Source organism: Periplaneta americana, chromosome 13 (assembly GCF_040183065.1).
Source record: "Periplaneta americana isolate PAMFEO1 chromosome 13, P.americana_PAMFEO1_priV1, whole genome shotgun sequence".
Taxonomy (NCBI): domain Eukaryota; kingdom Metazoa; phylum Arthropoda; class Insecta; order Blattodea; family Blattidae; genus Periplaneta; species Periplaneta americana.
Genome location: NC_091129.1, coordinates 99,682,406 through 99,706,509, shown reverse-complemented (window position 1 = coordinate 99,706,509; position 24,104 = coordinate 99,682,406). Strand labels below are relative to the sequence as shown.

The window sequence follows — 24,104 nt, the reverse complement described above, 5'->3', positions numbered from 1 at the left end:
TAATAATTAACAAGCTTAGAATCAGAGACAACTTAAGAATGAAGTGAAGTTGCAGTGCAACGGAGTACAGATGGAGTGAGGTGGCGCGTTGTCTTTCCCTACGAAACAAACTCAGGCCATCACAGTGTATTTTCAATTCATGGTGAACAGTTTATTCGAACTAGTTGCAGATATGTACATGGTCTTTCATTGTAACGCTAACGACTTCAACGTCGCCGAGAGACATTAAAACTTGTGAGATATGTATCCTAGTTCATTTTCGACCGTCACTACTGCGTGTTCAGTTCAAAGTGTGTCATGGCTCGCTGTGTGCCGTCATGTGGCTAGCCGATGAGCCTAGAGAATTCAATCTTCCTGCACTTCCGGTAGTGGCAGGAATGTGAACTGTTTGGAAACACGTACTGAGGTGAGTTTTTTCTTACTGTCGGGGTGTGGGGAGAGGGTTAAGACGATTACTTACGTACAGTATTTGTTGACATTAACTTCGACGGGTCCACATCTGTGGAGTAACGGTTAGGCGTCTAGCCGCGAAACCAGGTGGCCCGGGTTCGATTCCCGGTCGTGGCAAGTTACCTGGTTGAGGTTTTTTCCGGGGTTTTCCCTCAACCCAATATGAGCAAATGCTGGATAACTTTCGGTGTTGTACCCCGAACTCATTTCACCGGCATTATCACCTGATAAAGCGTCGTAAAATAACCTACTAAAAATAAAAAAAACTTCGACGGTCAACATGGACACAGAGCATTTTATTTGTGTTATGGAATGTTGCCGTACGCAACCAATGATAACAAATACCCTGCGTACGACTTGCCCGCGCAAAACACAGTTCGAAAGAGGTTATGGTAGGTTATGGTAGCACACAGACCGTACAGGCCGCTATCTGTTGCTACGACGTTCAAATTATACCGAACACGTTCTCAAGTTCAGATTGAACGACTTGATTAATAGGCAACTTCTCTGACATAAAAGCTGAAACTCGCTTCAAATCGCTGACTCATAACAGTGACGTCATGACACACTTTGAAATAAACACCCAGTAGATTGTACTATTAACAGTAGAATATAACGAAGCATACTGACGTGTTTACATTCACAGTATGTCTGTCTACTATGCTCAAGGAACTCTATAGTGAATTTGTGCGTACATTGATTGCTAAAATGTCCCGGATCCTAAGCCTGGCAATTAAATTACAACATGATGGTTGTCATTGCTTTTTAAAATTATATAATTTCCAGTCAGTTACACAATAAATTTCAAGGACATGTTTTGGCCAATTTCGTGATTTCTAGTCATATGAATTTTTCAAAGAGTGAATGAAAAATCGGAGACTTGAACGGGACTGTCTGTCTGACAGGCTGCTATAGAGGTAGCGTTCTTGCTTTTCTGAGATGACAATGATTCATGTGGAAATGAAAATGACAGAAAACCTCAATACTCGGACGAAATCTGTCATTGTCATTGTTGACGAACTTTTAAAAATGCGATGCCGGACTGACTGGAATAATGAGACCTTCTTGGTGTGGAAGACAAACAAGGTCTCGTCACATGTTTGTGGTAACGAGTTCCGTTCACCGCGGTTTCCTTTGTTATTTCACGGCTATTCATACCTATGTAATCACCGGAGTCAGAGAATTAATGATCCATAAAGCTAATATGCATGAACGCTCGCCAAGACACACAGAACATATAATTACATAATTGTGTCACACCTGAAATGTTCTGCTTACAGAATGAGATCACTACGATTTTGGATCGTATTGCTGTGCTTACAACAGACCACGTACAGAACTGTCTGCAAAGAACACCGAAAATCTGGAGTTAGGTTTCAGAACACGGTTATTAACTGCAAATTTCCTGCAATAGGCGTTGCCAAGTTTTTAGTACTTGCCACAAAATCCATGTAAGACAAGGGCTTCTTCAATTGGTTTACAAATAAAATTTCCGGTTATATTCTGCTTCTATATTTCTTACTTACTTACTTATGATTTTTAAGGAATTCAGACGTTCATTGCCGCCCTCACATAAGCCACCATCGGTCCCTAACCTGAACAAGATTAATCCAGTCTCTACAATCATATCCCACTTCCCTCCATTTTAACATTACTATCCCATCTACGTCTCGGGCTCCCAACTAACACTCTATATGCATTTATGGATTTGCTCATACGTGTTACATGCCTTGCACATCTCAAACGTCTGGATTTAATGTACTCCAACTAGAAGAAAGTCTCAGGGGAATGAGACGCAGCGGGGTAATGCTGTGAATGAATGTTGAGGTCATAAGGTCACACACGTGGGTACACGCATCTTCATTGGTTAACTCTGAAAGCACAAACGATAACACTGATACACACATACTTATACTACCCTAGTTATAAAATTAGATCACTATTAATCTCCTGGGGCCGTATTCATAGACATTCTTAGCACGGGCTTCCGGTGGATGATCAGCGAACTAACGTTCTTCGTATTCACAAACCAGTGTTAGCGATATATCATATGAATCCTGTACAAGTAACCAGTCGATAGCCGGAGCTAGTTTAGCACGCTCGTAGCGATGACTAGCGAAATGTCTATGAACAGCACCCTAAGTCTTTTAATCCCTCCATACAGGAAATAACATATGCAGGAGAGCGCATGTTTTTTAAACTGACGTTATAACGGTAATATTATCTATTTACTTCACTTCAATAAATGACGCAATAGTAAACACATTCCTTTCACGGTTAATCTCGTGGTTGGAGAACTGCAATGTTCCCTATTATTTCAGGTGAAGAATACAATGCGACAAGTTCTGCGTTGTGTAACTTTGTCCGTTCTCCTGTCACTTCATCCCTCTTAGCCTCAAATATTTTCCTAGGCACCTTATACTCAAACATTATTAACGTCTGTTCCTTTCTCAAATTGAGAGTCCAAGTTTCACAACCATATCGGTAAAAATCACTGTAAAAAGGGAAAAGGACTTTGAAGAAATTCCAGTGATTGCGTGTAACGCCTTAAATTCATTTTTTTTGAAAGGGTATCAGTCACTAATTTCCATTATTTTAAGTTTTAAAAAATATATACAGTAATTAATAGGATTAGAAATTCTTCTCAAAATATTACGTACAGTTTTAGAAATAAGTTTTATCGCACAGATACTTTGTAACCCCCAGAAAGGAGGCAGTGCGCTTCTTCGGAAGACGTGAGACCTGTTTCACAAGACAAAGACTAGTTGAGGTAATAAAATTAGTTTTGTTTCGTTGTATGTCTGATCATGCGCACTGTCTCATTTCTGGGACTTATAAAAGTACCTGTGCGGCAAAACGTTTTTCTAAGACTGTACGTTATTAATACACAGAAAAAAAAAACAATTATTTTTATACCTCTTAAAACAGTTTTTTTGTTCTTTTCTTAAAATTCATATGAAATTAGGATAAATAAATACAAACTGCTATAAGATTTAAGTGTAACTAATGAACGGAATGAAATGATTTACGAGTAACAGTCAATTCTTCAATAATGGTAATAATAATAATAATAATAATAATAATAATAATAATAATAATAATAATAATAATAATAATGCATTGAGACAGAATGTACTATTAAGACGACAAGTAAAGAATACAGACAACAATTAACTCTTATAAAAAGGTAAAGTCAACTCTATTACAGCCAAAATCGGCCCAAAGGGTTCTACCTCTACAGACGATTGACATTAATGGCAGTAGGAATGTCAGTCCTATATGGCCGTCACTTTCACTCCTAAGGAAATATCCGTGGTATTCAATTTCTGTTCAGAGGCTGAGTAAACCCTAGGACTATATAGCGACCGGAAGCATTATATCAATTAAGAAAATCCACCCATCGGGAATCGAACCCGTGACCTTTCAGCTTGCAGCATTACACTTTAACAGCGTCGGGTCCACACCTGTGGAGTAACGGTCAGCGCGTCTGGCTGCGAAACCAGGTGGCCCGGGTTCGATTCCCGGTCGGGGCAAGTTACCTGGTTGAGGTTTTTCCGGGGTTTTCCCTCAACCCAATATGAGCAAATGCTGGGTAACTTTCGGTGTTGGACCCCGGACTCATTTCACCGGCATTATCACCTTCATCTCATTCAGACGCTAAATAACCTTAGATGTTGATAAAGCGTCGTAAAATAACCTACTAAAAAAAAAAAACAAAAAAAAACAGCGTCGGGTTAGACTCGGACTGCGTTGGTGCCTATTCACTGTTACATCATGTCACGTCGGCCTTATTAGTCCTCGGCCTTATTTCATTTAACCCCGCATTTGGTCTGATTACCTGGTTGGGTTTTCTTCCGAGGTTTTCACCAACCATAAGGCAAATGTCAGGTAATCTTTTGGCGAATCCTCGGGCCTCATCTCACCCTCACTACATCTCGCCAAAAAATTGTAAAAAAATTATAGAAAATTTCAAAATGATAAGAATTGTAAAAAAAAATGGTAAAAATTGTAATTGTAATCTTGTAAAATTTTGACTTGTTCTACATCTTAAAGCTTCATTGCTAATGTAAGACCTATGGAATATAATAAATGAAATGAAAAAAATGAACTGTTAATACTTAGATATTATTATTATTATTATTATTATTATTATTATTATTATTATTATTATTATTGAATGAACTTATAACGTTCTTGAGTGAAAACTGATGTGACAAGGAGATACTATTCACTAATACTTACAAGAAACAACGAGTTAAAGTCAGGATATATGAAGAAAATCAGTGGGAAGTTGAATAGGGAGAGGAGTAACACAAGGATGACCTTTATCAACTACCCCGTTGAGCGTATACTTGGAGGATTTGGTGAAGAACTGTTTTCATAACATGGAAAGAGTGATAGTAGGAGAAAGAAGAATAAAGTGTATAAGATTAGTGATGATATGGTGTTGTTATCAAGAGAGAAGACGATACTAAAGGATATGCTACTGGAGATAAATGACAGCTGTGAGTAGTATGGAATGAGGATAAATAGAAACAAGATGGTTATCGGAAGAAGAAAAAAGGGAAGGTTAACTTGCGAATTCGCAATAAGGCAGTGGATCAAGTGGACAGTTGCAAATACTTGGAGTGTACTGTAAGTGATAACATGAACTGTTGCCAGGAAGTCAAAAGGAGGATATCAATGGCAAAAAGAAACGTTTAATAGAAAAAGGGGCTTCTTCTGTCGACGATTTGGAAAAATAAATAAGGAAGAGGCTAACGAAGTGCTTTGTGTTGAAATTTGGATATCGATAAGAATAAAGCGTGTGAAATGGCCAGACATAATAAGAATTGAAGGCAGAAAGAGTGGGTGAAGAAAGTGTAATGCTGAGACTGGTCAGGAAGAGAAAACGGAATTGGCTGGATCACTGGCTGAGAAGAAACTGCATACTGAAGGATGCATTGGAAGGAATGGTGAACGGGGGAAAAGTTTAAGGCAGAAATCTATGAGTGAAATCATATTGTTGTTGTTGTTATTATTATTATTATTATTATTATTATTATTATTATTACTTACTTACTTACTTACTTATAAATGGCTTTTAAGGAACCAGCAGGTTCATTGCCGCCCTCAGGTAAGCCCGCCATCGATTGCTATCGTCCACACGTGTGGAGTATCGGTCAGCGCGTCTGGCCGCGAAACCAGGTGGCCCGGGTTCGAATCCCGGTCGGCGCAAGTTACCTGGTTGAGTTTTTTCCGGGGTTTTCCCTCAACCCAATACGAGCAAATGCTGGGTAACTTTCGGTGCTGGACCCCGGACTTATTTCACCGGCATTATCACCTTCATTTCATTCAGACGCTAAATAACCTATATGTTTGATACAGCGTCGTAAAATAACTCGATAAAATAAAAAAAATAAAAAATCGATCCCTATCCTGTGCAAGATAAATCCAGTCTCTATCATCATATCCCACTTCCCTCAACTCCATTTTAATATTATCCTCCCATCTACGTCTCGGCGAATTATTATTATTATTATTATTATTATTATTATTATTATTATTATTATTATTATTATTATTATTATTATTTAGACAATATCTTTTTCTGTTCTAAAACAAAAGACGGACACAAGATGTGACAGAAACTTCCAATTGTTATCAAAGTAGGTTACATCTCCACTTCCTTCGGGTTCACTGGATCTATAGCTATAAACGTCACTGCTTTAGTCACAGTAGTGGACTAATCGTGAATAATATCCAAGCAGAGAGCCTCGCTGGCGCTGTACAGTGATGCAATTTGACTGTTCGAAAGTTGGAATTATTCAATCATGATTTAGGATCGGCCGCTATATGCAAGAATGCCGCTCCATGATCAGCCGCTATGCACCGGCGACTCGGGATGCAGCATGCAAGTCGTATCCCATCTTGTTATTCCACGTGGGTAGAAGAAAAATGGCATTGCGTGAGGTTAGGCGCGGCCTGTAAACAGCGCTGTAGTAAGAAATTCGGGTCGTTCGCACGTCACAGTGACTCATATCCTAGGAAATTCGTTCTACTAGATCGGTTCACTCTCAAGAACAATGACGCCTCTTGAGGGTGTTGTGTACAGGCAGGTCGATGACTAACGCCATTGCCCCATCTCGGTTACATAGATAAGACTAGCAGTGCAATGTCTGTCTTTTTCAGACCCAGTGGGGTAACATAAAATTGCCCCACCCCACAGAGTCATGTTTAGGGGCCCAGTGATTCATTAGTAGGACTAGGATTTTTATGAAATTGCATCTTTTTTTCTGGTAAGTCGGAAATATAGCTGCTTTAGTATTTACATGTTTTATGATAAATTGTTTAAGACATATCTCAAATCTCAAATTCTTTTTAGTGTTGTATAAACATTGTTTTCTTTTACATGAATTTAGTACTTCGGACTTTAACCAACTTTACTATTATTATTATCATTATTATTATTATTATTATTATTATTATTATTATTATTATTATTATTTACTGAAGTACATATGAGCCGTTGAGAGCAGAAGTGGTGTAAGTCAAAATTGGGTAATGAAGGTTAAAGTAAACATTCCGTAAAATACAGCGCAAAGTGACAATTAATATTCAATTTATTTAAACTATTAGTAGTCAGTGGATAGCACGAACGACATATTAATTGCTACTTTGCGCTGTATTTTACAGAATATTTACTTTAAACTCATTACCCAATTTTGACTTACACCACTCCTGCTCTGAATGGCTCATATGGAGTTTAAGTGCAGTAATTCTGCGTTTCTATATGGCGAAGAATCGGTAGAACGGAGAAAAATTCTCTGTGGCACCGGGACTCGAACCGGGTTTCCAGCTTTACGTGCTGGCGTTTTATCAACTAAGCCACATTGGACTCAAACTCCGAGTCGGATTGAATCCGTCTCATTTTAAGTTCTACCTACTGTGTTCCCCTTTGCTGGCCTACCCTCGTGTACCGTGTCACAGTATGTGTGACAGTAGACACAATGTCCAACCACAAGTACAGAGGTGCACTCATTACGAGTGACTAAGTGGCCGGGGTCCGACGGAATATGGCATCGTCTTGAATCACAAAGTGATTTATCATATTACTATGATGTACCGAAGTACATAATGGAGTTTCAGTGCAGTAATTCTTCTTTTCCAATTTTATTTAGCCGTGCAGTGTCTGACTTTATTCTTTTTAAGAGAAAATCTATTTCAATTATTTGAAAGCATCAATAAAGTAGCTGCATACTGGATCAGTTATAGTGTGAATGTAAACGGGCTTCAGTTCAGTTACTATGTTGACCAGCGGTTTCCAGTTATTTTTTACATAGGTAACAAAGTGTTTTTTTTTGTGTGCTTTGATGTAGGCAACACAACAGAAATGAGCATTCAATACCCAAATGCTCGAGGGAAAGACTGTTTCTATTTTGGGTCAATTAGAGAATTGAAAATGTTTTTTATGATATTTAATATTAAGAATATTATTTTATTTACAAAGTGCTCCCTCCCATTGAGAGTAGTCCTTACGGACTCAGTATACCCTTAAAAACTATATACATATATAAACATAGGTAATGAATAATAAAAAAACAAAGAAAAGGACATGAAAATTTACAATTGCTATTAATGTGGCACCATGCAATTAATCAGGATTTTACAGGATTTTTTAACACTGTTATCACAATGTCATCCCTCAGAGCAAATTGCCGTCGAAATTCTTCAACAAAAGCTGGTATAGTCCCTCGAGCATCTGTAAGCAAGCCGAATACCTCAACGTAAATTAAGGAATATTTCAGTTTGAAATAGTTGACTGTAGACTCATAGATCGGCTTCTTCTCATGGTGGACCTCGGCTGACTGATGACATTCTACTTCAAAACGTATCGTGGGGTCCACAATGATGCCCTGTTTATTGTCAGAATTGTAAGCTAAAATATCTACACGTCTCGCTGACCCATTTTCAAGACGTAATTTCTTCTTCTACTATCCAGCCCTTACTTTTTAGTGCGGCAGCCATTTTGTATCTTGTAAGATGATATCCTCAAGTTCCTTAAAATCAATTCCTGTTCACAGATTCCCAAGACGTGTGCTAAAGTTTCAATCTCCGGGCAGCCATACTTGCCGTCAAGAGATCTGCCGGGAACGGAACGAACAGCTGCTAAATTTGCTGTCATTTTCAGGCTAGATATCCATTCACTAGTCGAGAGTCCTTCTTGTTAGTAATCCAACTGTGGCGGTTGTTACTTCACTGTACATCTCAACACCCTTTTTTCCCCGTCCTGAAAGGGTCTTCCATGATTCACAATCGTGACATCGAAATTCTTCTCGAAAATCTTATCTTTGATAACTTTATTGGCAAACATTTTTTACATCTGTTTTATATTTAAATGAATCAAAACGCCTAAATGAAAGAAACTAGTACGATGTTTATTAAAGACTTTATTTCAATGGCTTTTTTGGGTGAAGGGAGATAAATCATAAAAATAGGTTTTGAGATAAATTAAAATTAAATTTCGGACCCTTATTGCAAATAATTTTCTACACAAATAAAACACATCAACTGCTAGTATTATTTTATTTTTACACAAAAAAATGACAACCTCCTTTACCCAAACACCATCCATTTAATTTTGGGTCATAAGAGACAGAGAATAACTTCAAATCATATTGAACATGACAGACAATATTTTTCTGTAATTTTTTCTATTATTCACATTTGAAAATCTTCACGCCAGCGTGTTGATACAATTTTTAAAAACATCCATATATTTGTCCAAAAATCTGTAGGAGATCTATTAAAATTACTTTCTAGTTCTTGTGAAACCTGAATAACATTGTATTTCAATCTCTAAGCTGCCTTGGTTTTTCTCAGGTGGCGCAACTTTCACGTAGGCCTATTCAGAAATATTATTTATCTATGAGGGCGTTTAAATGTGTGAAGATTACTTGTACCATTAAAATTTGTTTGAAAAAAATATCCATTTCCACTCAATTTTGTATTTTTGGAAACAATCTTCTTTTGCATACTACACCGTCTGATTGCGCTTCTTTATTCTGTTCACTAATGTCTGCTCCGCGAGCAAAAAACTAAGCTTTCACGGGCCAACTATGGTCTGCGGGCCGCCTATTGTGGATCACTGATGTAGACACACATAATAAACGAAATAAGTAAATAAATCAATCAACTTAAATGAATTAATATACAATTCCGAGTAATATGATGGAGATCTCAAGAGTGAAAGACAAATCCAAGAACTGACCTTGTCTCTTAATAATACACAGTAAATAAGGCAAACCTATTATCGTATTGATATCAGATCCTTATCTAATACATCACTATATTCTCCAATTAAGAGCTAAGTTTGTATTTTTATTTAATATAAAAATGTTCAGTTCCATATAAAGTCTTGGAAATAACAGGAGCGTGCATCCGGCACGTACAATAATAATCCAGTGCCCTTCTGGGCGTCTCCTTCAGTCAAACGTACGTGTGTATGCAAACAGGATTCGTCCATAAAACTGTGTTAGAAATTACCGCTAACAAAAAGGATATCACGATTTTGTGGGTTTGTTCAATCATTTACCGAAACTTTGAAACTCATTCAACATTTAAATTTCACGAAATGAATATAGGCCTAATAAGTTACTTTTGGTTTCCCATTTGATTAAAATTATATCCTGTTATGCATCCTTACTCTCATGGTGTATGTCAGCCGTGGCGAAAATGTCATCTTGCGCCGAGCCACTGTGTAACCTGCGAAGTGCATAGCACCTTTGGAGGGAGGCGGACACCCGAAGGGGAGTGAAGCAACTGTCTGACTTATTAACCGATTTCATTTTCCTTACGTCAAGCACTCAAATATAATTTTATATAGTACAAGGTTACAAACTAATGTTTAGTACGTGTAACGAAGAAAGAAATGAACAAAAAAACATAGGACATACTATCATAACCTATTAATTGTCTTCAGAATGTCTCTGCGACAGAATTTCAAAATCAGGAATTATGTCACTTACTGTCGGCCGTAGTTGATCACGAAGGTATGTGTCTATCAGTCGTGATCTAAATTTGGTTCTTCTATTTTCATTGTTGAAAATAATTTTTCACAAACGTAAGTTGTAGCAAACATGGCTTCAACAGAGCAAGCGAAAGAACGAAGCTTCAGATATTTATTTTTTGGCAAAGATTTGAAAAGTTCAACATTTGTCAAGTCCTTACATCTAGCTTTCATTTAACATCACATTGTAAATCTGTGAGTTTAAATTGAATATCTAACGGCATTATTCGTACATCTGCTGAAAAAGGATCGACGTACAGAGATAATAATAATAATAATAATAATAATAATAATAATAATAATAATAATAATAATAATAATAATAATAATATTTCACCTTTTAATGTTTTATGAGTGACATTTAATATAATGCTGTTTCATGTTATACAACCGTTTCCTCGTAATACTTGTGAAAAAATCATACATTTAATATTCTCATCATATTGGCAGCAAAAAAAAAAAAATGCGTCCTCCCATCCTCCTTGATATTTTCGTTTTTGTAGAGGTACATTAGTTTCGAGAAAGACATTGGACGATACGCCACTCGCAGGTCAGAGACAAATAAGCAAATGGAACGGAGTTTGATTCCAGTGAGTGAGAGAGTGGGGTTGGGGAAGGCAGGAAGTAAGAGAAATGCACAGCTATCATTGCGAGCCACAATGTGCTCGTGAGTCACATTTTCGACACGGCTGGTGTACTGTATGTGTATCAGAAGTACGAATGACATGCTAAACTGTAGTTGTTCCACATTCGCTTTGTACACCTTAAACCCGAGATCGGTCCGCTATCTTCGACTAGCAACTGAAACGTTCACTTACAAAAACACATGAGTCCGCATTCTTACAAAGAGCTTTTTCTCATTCCGAACACACTGCAAACTGAAGACTTATTTTTGTATTCTGTAATCATAGTACTCTATGTAGGTAATTTTCAAATTTATATGTTTTTCTTATCCTTTGTGTTTAGAATTGCATTAACTTACATCTATGTAAAACCTGGTATAGAAAAGATTGATTAATTCGACACTGGATAATTTGAATTATTGGGCAATTCAAATAAATATTTCTCACCCTTGAAAATTCCTATTTAAACAAATGTTAAAAATTCACATTAATTCGAGTTTAGGAAGTTCAGAAGCTGAAAATTTAAGATCGTCATAGAGTCTTCCTGTTGCCAAAAAAAGTCCCGTGTTGCAATGAGACGCTCAAAAGGGAGGACACATTCTCGGGCTAGCGTTTCTTACCCGTGGACAAGACACTGGCCTAGCGTGCATTCGTGGTGCTGGCGGGTATGCTATCTCTCTATCCCTTGTGCACGACGGAGCATATTTCCTTACCCTCCATGCACTCTACTTATTTCAGCGAGTGCTGACGACCACTCGTCTACGGCGTGAAAAGCTTATTCTCTTCCAAATTATAAGGAACGAGTATTGATCTGTTCTATAGTCAATTTAATTTACGACCAACTTAGAAACTTATCTTCCCGTTCAATTCGGAAAGGTTTGCCAGCAGCAGTCAGAATGGCCGAGCGGTCTAAGGCGCCAGACTCAAGGATAATGCTTGCTTCGTATGTAAGCTGTCTAGAATTCTGGTCCTCTTTGAGGGCGTGGGTTCGAATCCCACTTCTGACAATTGTTTCATTTTAAGTTATTACAAAATGTGCATCTATTTTTAAGATTCTTGTACTTCACATTTAGTATGACTATTTTCATATGCAATATATTAACGAATTTAAAAGAAAAGCTCGTAAACAATCTTTTTCTCTTTCCAGATATTTCTCAATTGTCCTGAAGATACTAAGAGGACATTAACTGTCATATACCACCAATATTAAATTTGTTTGTTTAATGACCGATTATCTCAGGAACTACTGAAGAGATAGTCTATCGTACTGAACATTTTAAAGGATAAAAAGTACAAGGTTTTTAAGCAATCTGATGCAGATTTGTTAAGACATACAAGTTGTAAAGAAAAAAAATTGATATTTTAAAATAATGTTGATTTTCTTTTCTTATTTCTGTCTAAGCTGTTCTTCTCTGATCAAACTAACAGACATAGCCTACATCACTTAATATGTGTAAATTTCACTGAGGTATTGTTGTCAACTGGATTGGCTATACTGTTCGAAAATAAAATTCGATTGATAAAGAAGCTTTAAGATGGAACTCACAAGGCGGCAGAAGGAGAGGAAGGCCAAAGGTTATCTGGAGAAGAACAGTGGAAGAGGAAATACGGAAGGCAGGAATAACATGGTCCGAAATTGCCAATATCGCTCAGAATAGAATACGATGGTGAAAGTTTGTTGAAGTCCTTTGCTGCAGTGGGAGATATAGGATATAATGATGGTGATGATTATTGTTGTCAACATGTGTTTAAAATTTAATTCTTCTATAATTAAATTTATGCTTCCTGAATAAATGGGACATTTACATGAAAAATGAAATATCAACATTATTTTAAAAATTCATTTTTTTTACAACTTGTACGTTTTATAAATGTTCGTCAGTTTGCTTAAAAACCTTGTGTCTTCATCCTGTAAAAATTTCAGTATGATATATCTTTAGTACCTGAGATAATATCTCATTAAATAAGCAAAATAAAAATGGCGCTTTAGGGGATAGAGCAGTTAATATTCCCTTTAAGGAGGAGCTGGGTTAAAATTTTTAACCTCTACAACTTTTTAACTACAGTGTTTATTTTTTGCACATATGCAGTTCTTGGAATATGTATAGGTACATGATACAAAATTACATTTTTGTCAATTAGGTACTTTCTCACTTAATGAATTCTTTTTGGAAAATGGGCATACTTTCAAAACCTACCTCTTCACATAAACTTTAAGTTCTACATGCCCTAGAAATTTGTGTAACTACCTCTGATGTATTGATGAAAAAATTGAGTATCCATATTATAAAAACGTGTCCTGAGGAAATAGAAATAAAATATTTACTTGATCACTACGTACGTAATTTTCAGAGTTTTAGTGCCGATTGTGTAGATATTATTTCTCTTTTGAAAAATTACTACAATATTTTATTTAATTACCGTATTTTATATATACCTTTGCATTCTCTTGAAAACGGGCGACCGAGTTCGCCGATCAGTCCTCGGTAATGAAGAAGGCAGTCGGGAAATGATGCGCTCGAACACATGCCTAACCAGCTAGATTCTCCGCGATAGCTGTATAAATACAGAATTGAATGAAAAATGTGGCCAGGAAGATCGAATAAAATTAGAAATGACCTATTAAAACATGTAAAATCAGAACAAGTGTCAAAACCTAAACTAAATAGTCTTTTTTTTTGTGATGGTGGTATCTGAAGTGTGATTTTCGGGCTCGGGTTCAAATCCTAGTTGCGACAAGTTACCTCATTGGGGTTATTCCCGAGTTGTTCCCTCAATCACTGAAGCAGAATTGATGGATAACTTTCGCCGTTGGACCTCGTACTCATTTCGCCTTCATTAACTTCAATTCATATATCATCTTAATATTCGCAGGTCGATCAGGAGATTGTTGCAGACGTGGTTATGGCATTCGCCCACAATTTTCATGTCTGGGCTGCACAAACTCCAGAAAGCCGTAGAGGCTTCTATAGTGGACTGGGGCAGACCGGGGAGTGTAGCTCCCTCGGATAGATGGCACCTTGATCAGTGGCGGAGTCTGCGTGCCAAAATCTTCTGGTCAAAGGATGCAGCAGAACGCAAGCACGTGAATTGCGAACAGATGTTACTGATCTGAGGAGGCGGCATATTAACAGGGAGACGGAGGAAGATTTGTGGACTTCGTCAGAACTGGATGACATAGCCGAATCCATAACATGGGACCAAGCAGTGAATCACGTTTGAAGAGCGGTTCTAAGGGCTTCAATAATGATCCAAATATAAGAAGATTGTAAAATAAGTCTGATTGCCTAAGGACCCTCCTCCGAAAGAGAAAAAAGTGTGATTTTAATATTCTATCTTAACACATATTAAGAAAAAAATGAGTTCATGAAATAACAATGCCTGCAAACAGTTTAATTTCGACGTAACAAAGAAACGATCTCGTTACACAGTACATCAAAGAGATGTGGATGTTTGTTCCAGAGTGAAGTCTACAGCCCATGACGTTTCACGCCGCTTCTGCGGACAGGGGTATTGCGTTACAAAGAATGTAAATGATTTTTCTTATTTACGTTTCAAATGAATCACAGACTGGCCCCACCTGTTTCCTCCCAATTCAGTGTAAACAAATTAAGAATTAATTCATACGCCCTTGAATGAAATCATTGCGATTTAGAACAATACAAAAACTATTAAACTATTGCACGAGCGAGGTGTCCGCCTCGTGTATGGGAGGTCCGGGGTGCGAGGTCGAACTCTGACTGCCACTTTTTTGCGGTTTCCCTTCCACTTCTCAGAAGGCATGGATCATGCTGGTCACGACCGCTTCCTGCAAGACTTCCCATACTAAACCTAGCTTTTGGGCTCAATTAATAAAGGAACGATTTTATTTGCCTTCAGGAATAACATGAAGTTGGATCTATTTTAGTAGGGTAAGGTTGCCTAATTCCGTGACATATTTAATAAAGTCTATATTTATGCCAAAATTGTAATAAAAATTTTCAAATAACACCTAAATGACGTTATTTGGACCCTTAGCTACAGTTTTTACAACATTCAGTGTCAACAGTTTCACAAGTTTGGTATATAATATATGATTTTTCATTGTTATACAGTGACTCCTAAATCCGTGACATGGATCCAAATTCCGTGATAGTGGTTTCCTAATTATGTGAGTGATATCCTAATTCCGTGATACTAAAATAATCCTCATTAACCTCTCAGAAAACAAACGTGTATTTGGAAAAACACATTAAAGTCATGGTATATTGTTTTAATATGGATTAAGCGAGAAATTACAACATAGGAAAAGGGTCTAAGAGACAAATTTCATAGAAAACACTTGTGTAACTACAGGAATGCATATTACATATTAATATATTATAAACAAAATAAACTGAAAGTTAAATTCAATACAAAATTAAATTTGAATAAATTGAATTGTAACACAATTATTTCTCATTATTTATTCCTAACAACAGCAGTACCTAACCAGGAAGGAGAAATACGAAAATAAATCCGAAAATGGGAAATCTTCTGTAGCATTGTTATTGTCTCACAATGTTTAAACAATCATACACATTGATTCAGCTGACTATAATCTACAGTAATATATCATTTGTATAATGTTATATTAATTCTTACCTCAAATATAAAATGTTTCTTCAGGAGCGGTCACAAGAGAAAGAAAAACTTACTGGTCAACCACCTTTCACTGAACAAAAGCTTCTGCAGTCGACTGCTTCTATTCAAAAGGCGGGTAGTCAACAGAATTGAAAAGAAGACTTCTCCTGGCATCTGTTAAGTATTTCAAAAACTTAAAAGTCAGAGACCACAACTCCATGGCAGTCAATTGAAATTTCATCACGGGACTATGGATATCACAGAATTACGTACCTTTACCCTATAATGAAGAAGATTTGGTCAACCCTCCTCTTTAGGGAAGAAAGAAGGCTGGTTGAACTCTCGCTTTCAGGAAAGAAAGAAGTTTGGGTAAGCTATTGCATTCAGTAAAGGAAGAAAGTTAAAACTATCTTCTTCTTTAGAAAGGGAAGAAGATCGTATTAACTCTATACTCCAGAAACAGTTTTCATTTTTTGCACACACATTATTTAGCGTATAAACAGTGAAATACAAATATTTAGTTCAATTGGTAAATATTTTTACACTTTTTAAGACTGTTTTATATGAAAATATTTTTGTTCCATTCATACAGGACGGAAGGGAAATAACCATGCAGATTGAAAGAGACGATAGGGTACACTTAAAGGAATAGAAACATATTCTACGTTCTGTGATTAAATGCACGGTTAATTAGATAATTAAGTTGGAAGTTTCAGCAATCTGGCAACATCGCCGTTGATAAAGTCGTCTTTCTTCTCGTAATAAATATGTAAGAGGTCAAGGAACTCAGGTCTGTCTCAGTACGCGAGCTTCCCTCTCTCGTTACGACGTTGCAATCTGTTCGCATCGTTCAATGGTTTGAAATTAGTGGTTTTTAAATTAGTTTTACACGAAAACCGTCCACGCTAAAGGGATAAATGATTCTTTATTAAATTTTCTATCGATATGGATAAAATGACGATCCTATTCGCAATAGTTACCGAATAAGAGGGTGTTAAACATTTCGGGGGGGGAGGGTGAGAAACCCATTTTTTTTCTGAGAAAACTATGAACTTTCCACCAATATGGTATTACACTTTTTTGTTTACATACAACATGAGCTATTCACTCTGAAAATCTACAGGGTTATTTCACTTTCACCCTATATAGCAACTATTTCTAAAACTGAAAGTTTACTGTTATGTTCAGCATACTGTACTATAATCAGTAACAATTGGCATTGCAATTTTAAGTGTGATCATTAGCTTTGTCTAAAAAAATGTTTTCATTACTGTAGCTCAAAATTGCCTCGACTGTAGAAATTATTTTTTAAAGTCCCTTACTCAATTATCCACGCGAAATTCCTTACAATATAGATTGAGACAGCCGTGGAAAACATTTCATGCAGCTAGCTCAAAATTTGTAGAAGGAAGAATATAGATTTGGAACTCAGGCAAAAGTGCAAAAATTAAAACCGAGATAATGGAGTTAAAGAGCATATACTTCAGAAAATTTAAAGCGCGCACACCTTCAAAAATGACTGCTAAAACAAGTGTTCTAAGGGGCATATGTCTGCAATTTTTCAAGAAGCATCTGTAAGCATCGATATATATTTTTAAGTGTATGTGAATATCGTTATTTCATTTCATTGTACTCTTATGATGAAGTAAAGAAGCTTCCTTGTCTCTAGTAAAAGTGTATTCTAAGCTGAGGAACTATTTAAAAAAATAATCACGGTTAGAATTTTTTACTGTTATATGATATTCAGAAACAAATTAAGAACGGATAAAATTTCAACGCCGTAGCTGTTAATAACTTAAAGTGAGCTGATTAATATTTAATATTCTCTACATACCTAATTCCTGACAATAAATCTGCCAACTGACATTGCTCATTCAGTTTTAGAAAGCAACTGTTATTTATGACCCTGAGAAATGATTTACATTTGTATTTAAAATGATAAACATACGTAAGGTCAACTTACTAGCATGATATTACGCACCTACTAGTACGAGTATATCCTAAATAAGTAAACAATGATTCAATGAGTGTAGATTTGGAATGTTTGCCTCATTCCAGTGCAAAAAAATTCTATACTCAGCGCATTTCGAACTGGCGGATCAAGGTCAAGCAATGAACTGCATTTGCCACGTGTGCTTACCCCCAACCCTGGACCATTCTTCCCAACTAAAGACACCTGGGACAGCCGGGATTACCAGTGCTTCAGTTCACAGTTCAGAAACTAAACACACTAGAACAATACGAAATATACAGACAACAAAAACACGTCCAAATGAAATTCTCAACACGCAACTCAATTTCAGAACACACACACTCTTTGACTCCACATTACACTACACAAACACACCCCCACAGGAAACAAAACAAAAGGCGCCAAGACCAGCAACAACCAGTTGTGAAGAAGGCCATTAGCAGGTCGAAACATGTTAACCAGGTACTGTAAAATTTAACACGAGAAAGACATATAATACATATTCCGAAGTGATATAGTGTTAAAAGTTGTGTAATCATGATGTATATTTATTATCTATTTCAGCAGTCTTATTATCTTGCATTCTACATACACAGTGGTACTAGTTTTTTCTATATTCTTCCTTTATCAGCCAAATTATATATTTGTAACTGGTCTCTTATTAATATTAGGTCTGATATGCTTCTGATCTGATCTCTGAGGACATAACCTCCTAATGGCTTTCTCATTTTCGTGCTTCAATTACTCGTCTATCTCTTCTTCGTAGTATCCAGTTTTCACTACCGTATGTTAATACAGACATTGCCATCACCTTATGAAACTTTAATTATGTGCCAATCCTTGTTTCGTTCATTACTTATATTTTCACACATATTTTGAAACCTGTTTATGTTTATATCTATATCTGCATCTATTGGATGAAAAATGGCCTATTGAAAAAAACGATAAACAGGACAGAAGTTTGGGAAAGAAGATGATATCAGATGATAGATAACATTAAGATATCTGTGGTGTTTGGTCAAAACATGATAACTCCAAAAAAAAAAATCTGTTTTGAAGTACAAGCATTTTTATTTTCACTTTTCCTATACAAATCATAATAATTATAGTTCACATACAAATGTGAATGAAAATAACATAAGATTAGATGAAAATATCACGGCTATAAAAAACGAAAGATAGGCCTGTTTTTATATCGGACTGCACTTTCAGCTAAAAATGACATTTTTTGGAGTTATCATGTTCTGACTAAACACCACAGATATATGGATCGTATGCGGAGACTAAGAGGAAAGTGAAAAATAAGAAGAATTGAATAATGCTGGGTTTTCAGTGAAAACCTTCCCTTGGGCAGAAAACCATAACTCAATCTGTATCTTGTATGTAGGAAATGTTGCAAGTTAAATAATTAAAAGTTAACATTTGTTCTATTATCCATAAATTAATTTAGTCAAGTCATGTTACGTGTAGCATTATAGTTTTAATTTAATCAATGTAATGTATGGATTTTGTTTTCTATAAGTCTGCTTGTATAAAATTTGTCATTATTATCTTCATTGTTTTATTATTATTTGTATTATTATTATTATTATTATTATTATTATTATTATTATTATTATTCAATTACACTAAGGACATGAAGGAAAAAAAATAGTTTAAGTAAAACTTATGTCAGAAGTGGGATTCGAACCCACGCCCTCAGAGAGGACCAGAAGTACTCACTTTACTCATGTTACGAGCAAAGTTGACCCTTGAGTCTGGCGCCTTAGACCGCTCGGCCATTCTGACGGTTAGTAAAGGGTTTCTAAAAGCCGGGTTATGAAACAACTAAACCGGAAGCAACGTTCTGTTGTTCTCTTTCTGAGCTCTATTGCCACATAGTGGCGCGAGATTCAAAGCGTGTTCAGCGTTTGTCACCGATATGTTTAAAATAACTACTGTCTATAGTTCTCGATAACACTATCAACAATATTAGTAATTAAAATTACTGTTTTTAAGAAAGCACGAGCTAATGACGCTAGTACGAAATGCGACTCGTAATGCACGTGGTACTGCAAATGAACTGGGAAGTTTGGCTATACTGTCTCCGTGATTCTGTTGCCAGATTTTCGTTACCAGACGACATTTTCACGTGAGGTCCAATGAAAAGCTCCGTTCTCCTTCCCCCCTCCACCCCGCCATACTCAACGTGTCATCGCTGCACAGGCTTCCCCTCTAACCCGCACTTTCCTCTCGCCCTGCCAACTACTTCCTGTTTAGTCTGTTAATAACCTGACTTTTAGTATCGTTTGGTGTCCCGCATTTTACGGGTTCTCCCGTATTTTACCCATATTTTTACCGGTCTCTCGTCTCACGTATTTTATAATATTTTCTCCCGTAATGTATTTATTTGGGAAAATTTCAGTATACGGATTCCTCATTGACAATTATATCTTAAGATACTAAAAAGAGCAGATTTGTCTGCGTTTGTCGAATGTGCACCATCATACTTACGAAAAGGCACTTTTCAGTGCCAATAATTTATTTTGTGTGCACAAGGTTGGAATTTTCAAGTAACAGGAAAAGGAAGGAATCCGTGTTCTGAAATTTATGCATTTATTTATTTATGGGGGTTGGACGAAGGGCTAACAACCCGTCACCGTAAAAAACAGCTTGTTACGAATCCATAAAATAAGCCTCGGAATATCTTGCACAGGATAGGGACCAATGGGGGGGCTTATGTGAGGGCGGAAATGAACCAGCGCGTTCTTTAAAAGCCATTTGTAAGTAAGTAAATCTATATATTCATTTATTTAAATGGTAAATATGAACAGTGCTACGATGCTATGAAAGTTATTCTAATTACATATTTTTTTAGTGCAATCTACAATGACAAATTCTCGTTAATTTCTAACAGTTTTGTTACGGGAAATTACAATTAATTGTAAAAGTTTTTGAATGAAGAAAAAGCAAGTGGTAAGTATTAATAGTTCTATGGGATTAATTTAAAATTACTTTTGCGTACTGTTATACTGTTTATAACATCCTTCTGAATGTAAAACATGTCGATAATGTCTTGATGGAACATTTTGGTAATTATTTCCAAAATCTCCCGTATTTTCAATTTTAAAATTTGATAACCCTAATTAAAGCACATAAAACAATGAACTCGAACCTACAAATGTAATAAGGGAAATCTGTTTTCAAATTGGTAATTAATACATTTAGGCTAAACTAGCGCTGAAGTAGTTCTCTTCATACTCGGCTTATACACCATGCATATACGAATCTGTGATAGTTCGGTTAGTTTAGGCTTTTATTATGCCTTGCATACACGATAAACTGCCTCTGACCACCGTCAGAATGGGCGAGAACCACTGTCAGAATAGGCGAACACCACCGTCAGAATGGCCGAGCGGTCTAAGGCGCCAGACTCAAGGGTTAACCTTGCTCGTCAGTTGAGTGAAGTGAGTAATTCTGGTCCTCTCTGAGGGCGTGGGTTCGAATCCCACTTCTGACATTAGTTTTACTTAAAATATTTTTTAGTGCAGTGAGTGAAATGAGAGTAAAGTGAAAGATTATTATCCATATCAATGTGAGGCTTATTTAGGGTGTATACATATGTAAATTGTAATGTAAAATTAGGTTCACTTATTAATTAGGTTATTTTATGTATTATTAATTGTAATTATTGTCTATAATTGTATTGTGTATTCTTATTGTATTGTGTATATAATTGTATTGTGTATATAATTGTATTGTGTATTGTTTATATTGTTTGTACCACTGCCACCGGGTGCTTGTCCACTTGCAGAGTAAATAAACACATACATCTCAACAAAAGAAATCCCTTATAAATTTAACGATTTTTACTTCCGAAATCACCGGAACTACCTCAGCGCTAATTATTTTGTTTTTGCATTCTTGACTTTAGTTTCTTACATCTTGTAAGTACAGTACCTCGCTTAATTTGTTTTCAGACCGAACGTTTCCAGTATTAATTATGAAATAAGGTAGGAATCAAAGCATAGGCCTATGGTAAAATACAGTAAAAGCAGTAAAAGTATTTCTGGTGATGTTTCCTCTGCTAACTATAGTAACTATAACGTCATTGGCTTCAACTGGGTTCCTACCCATGAACAGAAAATCCGATATTAAAAACATTCCTTACGTCTTCTGTGTAATTGAGCCTCTGAGAAATTACTTGCCAGTTGTCAGAATGGCCGAGCGGTCTAAGGCGCCAGACTCAAGGGTCGTCCTTACTCGTCAAGCGAGTTAAGTGAGTACTTCTGGTCCTCTCTGAGGGCGTGGGTTCGAATCCCACTTCTGACATAAGTTTTACTTAAACTTTTTTTTATTTTTTCCTTATGTAATTTGTATAAATCTAAAATAATAATAATAATAATATTATTATTATTATTATTATTATTATTATTATTATTATTATATCAAATTACATCTACATTATATCAAGTAATAAAACTAAAGTAATGGATTTTGAAGGTAAGCATCCAGTCAGTTCAAATATAATTAATGAACCAATAGAGCAAGTTTCTCATTTTAATTATATTGGGTGTGATGTATCATATGACAAATGAACTCCATTAATTTCAACTTATGTGTGGTATAATACACAACGGCGAAGAGCCTCTCGTCCCCACTCAGTATATAAACAACCCGTTTCATCTCCGTCTCAAATATGTTTCGTGAGTTGACAAGTTTTGATTCTTTCTACAGTTCCTTTCAACTTAATAATTACCTTGTATCGCTGTTATCACGTGTCATTAAGAAACGACACTAAACTCCCAGCCTTTTTTTAGTTGGTTATTTTACGACGCTTTATCAACAACTTAGGTTATTTGGCGTCTGAATGAGATGAAGGTGATAATGCCGGTGAAATGAATCCGGGGTCCAGCACCGAAAGTTACCCAGCATTTGCTCAACCTCAACCAGGCAACTTGCCCCGACCGGGAATCGAACCTGGGCCACCTGGTTTCGCAGCCAGACGCACTAACCGTTACTCCACAGGTGTGGGCCTTTGTTTTCTTCCAGGAGGAAATTTAAGAGACATGATGGGGACCGATAAGCTAATACATTGAATAGGGATGAGCAGGGTCCGTCTATGCTTATCTACTTAACAAATATTAAATTACTTGTCACATTTTATTAACTTTAACGTTTTCGGCTTGAATAAGCCATCTTCAGAAGATTATGCCTGAGAATACATTTGCTAAGGCGAATATATCTTTCTCTAATACTTTTTTGAAGTCAATTCTAATAAACATGTCTAGTGTTTACTCGGGGATTGTTGTGGAATGTCTACTGGAGTAAAGCATCTTGAAGTGTGCCTCGTGTATTTTTTTTTTTGTTACAGACATATGCTCAGCGAACGACACAGATAACTCAGTCTGGCATTCATTTCGGTGTAGTGCGGATGTCACTGGAGCTGGCCCGAGCTGCATGCAGTATTGCAGTTAATTCTACATGAACGGGATATATGGTTAGAGTAGCCTATTTCAGATACTGAAACTGGTATTGAATGAAGATTCGATATTTAAAACACACATATACACATATGTATACATACACACAGAGTTCATTTTTAATGCACTGCATTTTTCACAAGTTAAATTAGTGCTGGCACACACACACGCACGCACATACACACACAATTAACGTACAGTAAGTAGCAACACATACAAAACCTTAAAATGCAATATCCAGAGGATGTAATTTAAGAAATTCTTTAATGTTGTGAGAAGGATTTTTGTAAGCCAGTTATATAAAACATATTTCAACCTATTGGAAGTAGCTGAATGGGATTCACATGGTAATGTGTTGACCATATCTAGTAATGGCAATATTAGAGTAACCAATTCTTAGTTTTAGTCAACCTTACATTTGGTTGAGAGATTATATGAATATGCCTCGTGTGATAATTGTGTATATCGCTTCTAGCAGTGAAATCATTAAGATTATTCTCCTACAAGAATTAAAAATACATATATTGATAACTGTTAAGATACTTTCTGTCGGCATGGCGCGTCCTCAGGTTGCGGATAGAGGAGACGGCCTCCAGATATGGAGGGTAGCTGCGAATATATTGAATAAGCAGTCGTGGACAGCCGATAAGGGCTGGTCCTCCAGCTTGGGGGTTGGGCGAAGGGCTAACAACCCATCACCGTAAAAAACAGCTTGTTACGAATCCCTACAATAAGAGAATTGATAAAACAGTTATATTACCGGTTCTTCTGTATGGTTGTGAAACTTGGACTCTCACTCCGAGAGGAACATAGGTTAAGGATGTTTGAGAATAAGGTGCTTAGGAAAATATTTGGGGCTAAGTGGGATGAAGTTGCAGGAGAATGGAGAAAGTTACACAACACAGAACTGCATGCATTGTATTGTTCACCTGACATAATTAGGAACT

At 36.4% G+C, this 24,104-nt stretch overlaps 4 non-coding genes across 4 annotated transcripts; 3 read left to right on the top strand and 1 right to left on the bottom strand.

The window, feature by feature from the left end:
- The first annotated feature begins 12,011 nt into the window (after positions 1 to 12,011).
- On the top strand, positions 12,012 to 12,128 carry TRNAL-CAA (transfer RNA leucine (anticodon CAA)). Its single transcript has 2 exons — positions 12,012 to 12,049; positions 12,084 to 12,128. It is a non-coding gene; the product is annotated as a tRNA-Leu (tRNA).
- A 7,236-nt stretch (positions 12,129 to 19,364) lies between these two features.
- Positions 19,365 to 19,483, bottom strand: TRNAL-CAA (transfer RNA leucine (anticodon CAA)). The gene is made up of 2 exons: positions 19,446 to 19,483; positions 19,365 to 19,409 (listed from the first exon to the last, which is right to left on the bottom strand). It is a non-coding gene; the product is annotated as a tRNA-Leu (tRNA).
- Positions 19,484 to 21,075: 1,592 nt separating this feature from the next.
- TRNAL-CAA (transfer RNA leucine (anticodon CAA)) lies at positions 21,076 to 21,194 on the top strand. Its single transcript has 2 exons — positions 21,076 to 21,113; positions 21,150 to 21,194. It is a non-coding gene; the product is annotated as a tRNA-Leu (tRNA).
- A 693-nt stretch (positions 21,195 to 21,887) lies between these two features.
- TRNAL-CAA (transfer RNA leucine (anticodon CAA)) lies at positions 21,888 to 22,006 on the top strand. The gene is made up of 2 exons: positions 21,888 to 21,925; positions 21,962 to 22,006. It is a non-coding gene; the product is annotated as a tRNA-Leu (tRNA).
- Positions 22,007 to 24,104: the final 2,098 nt, after the last annotated feature.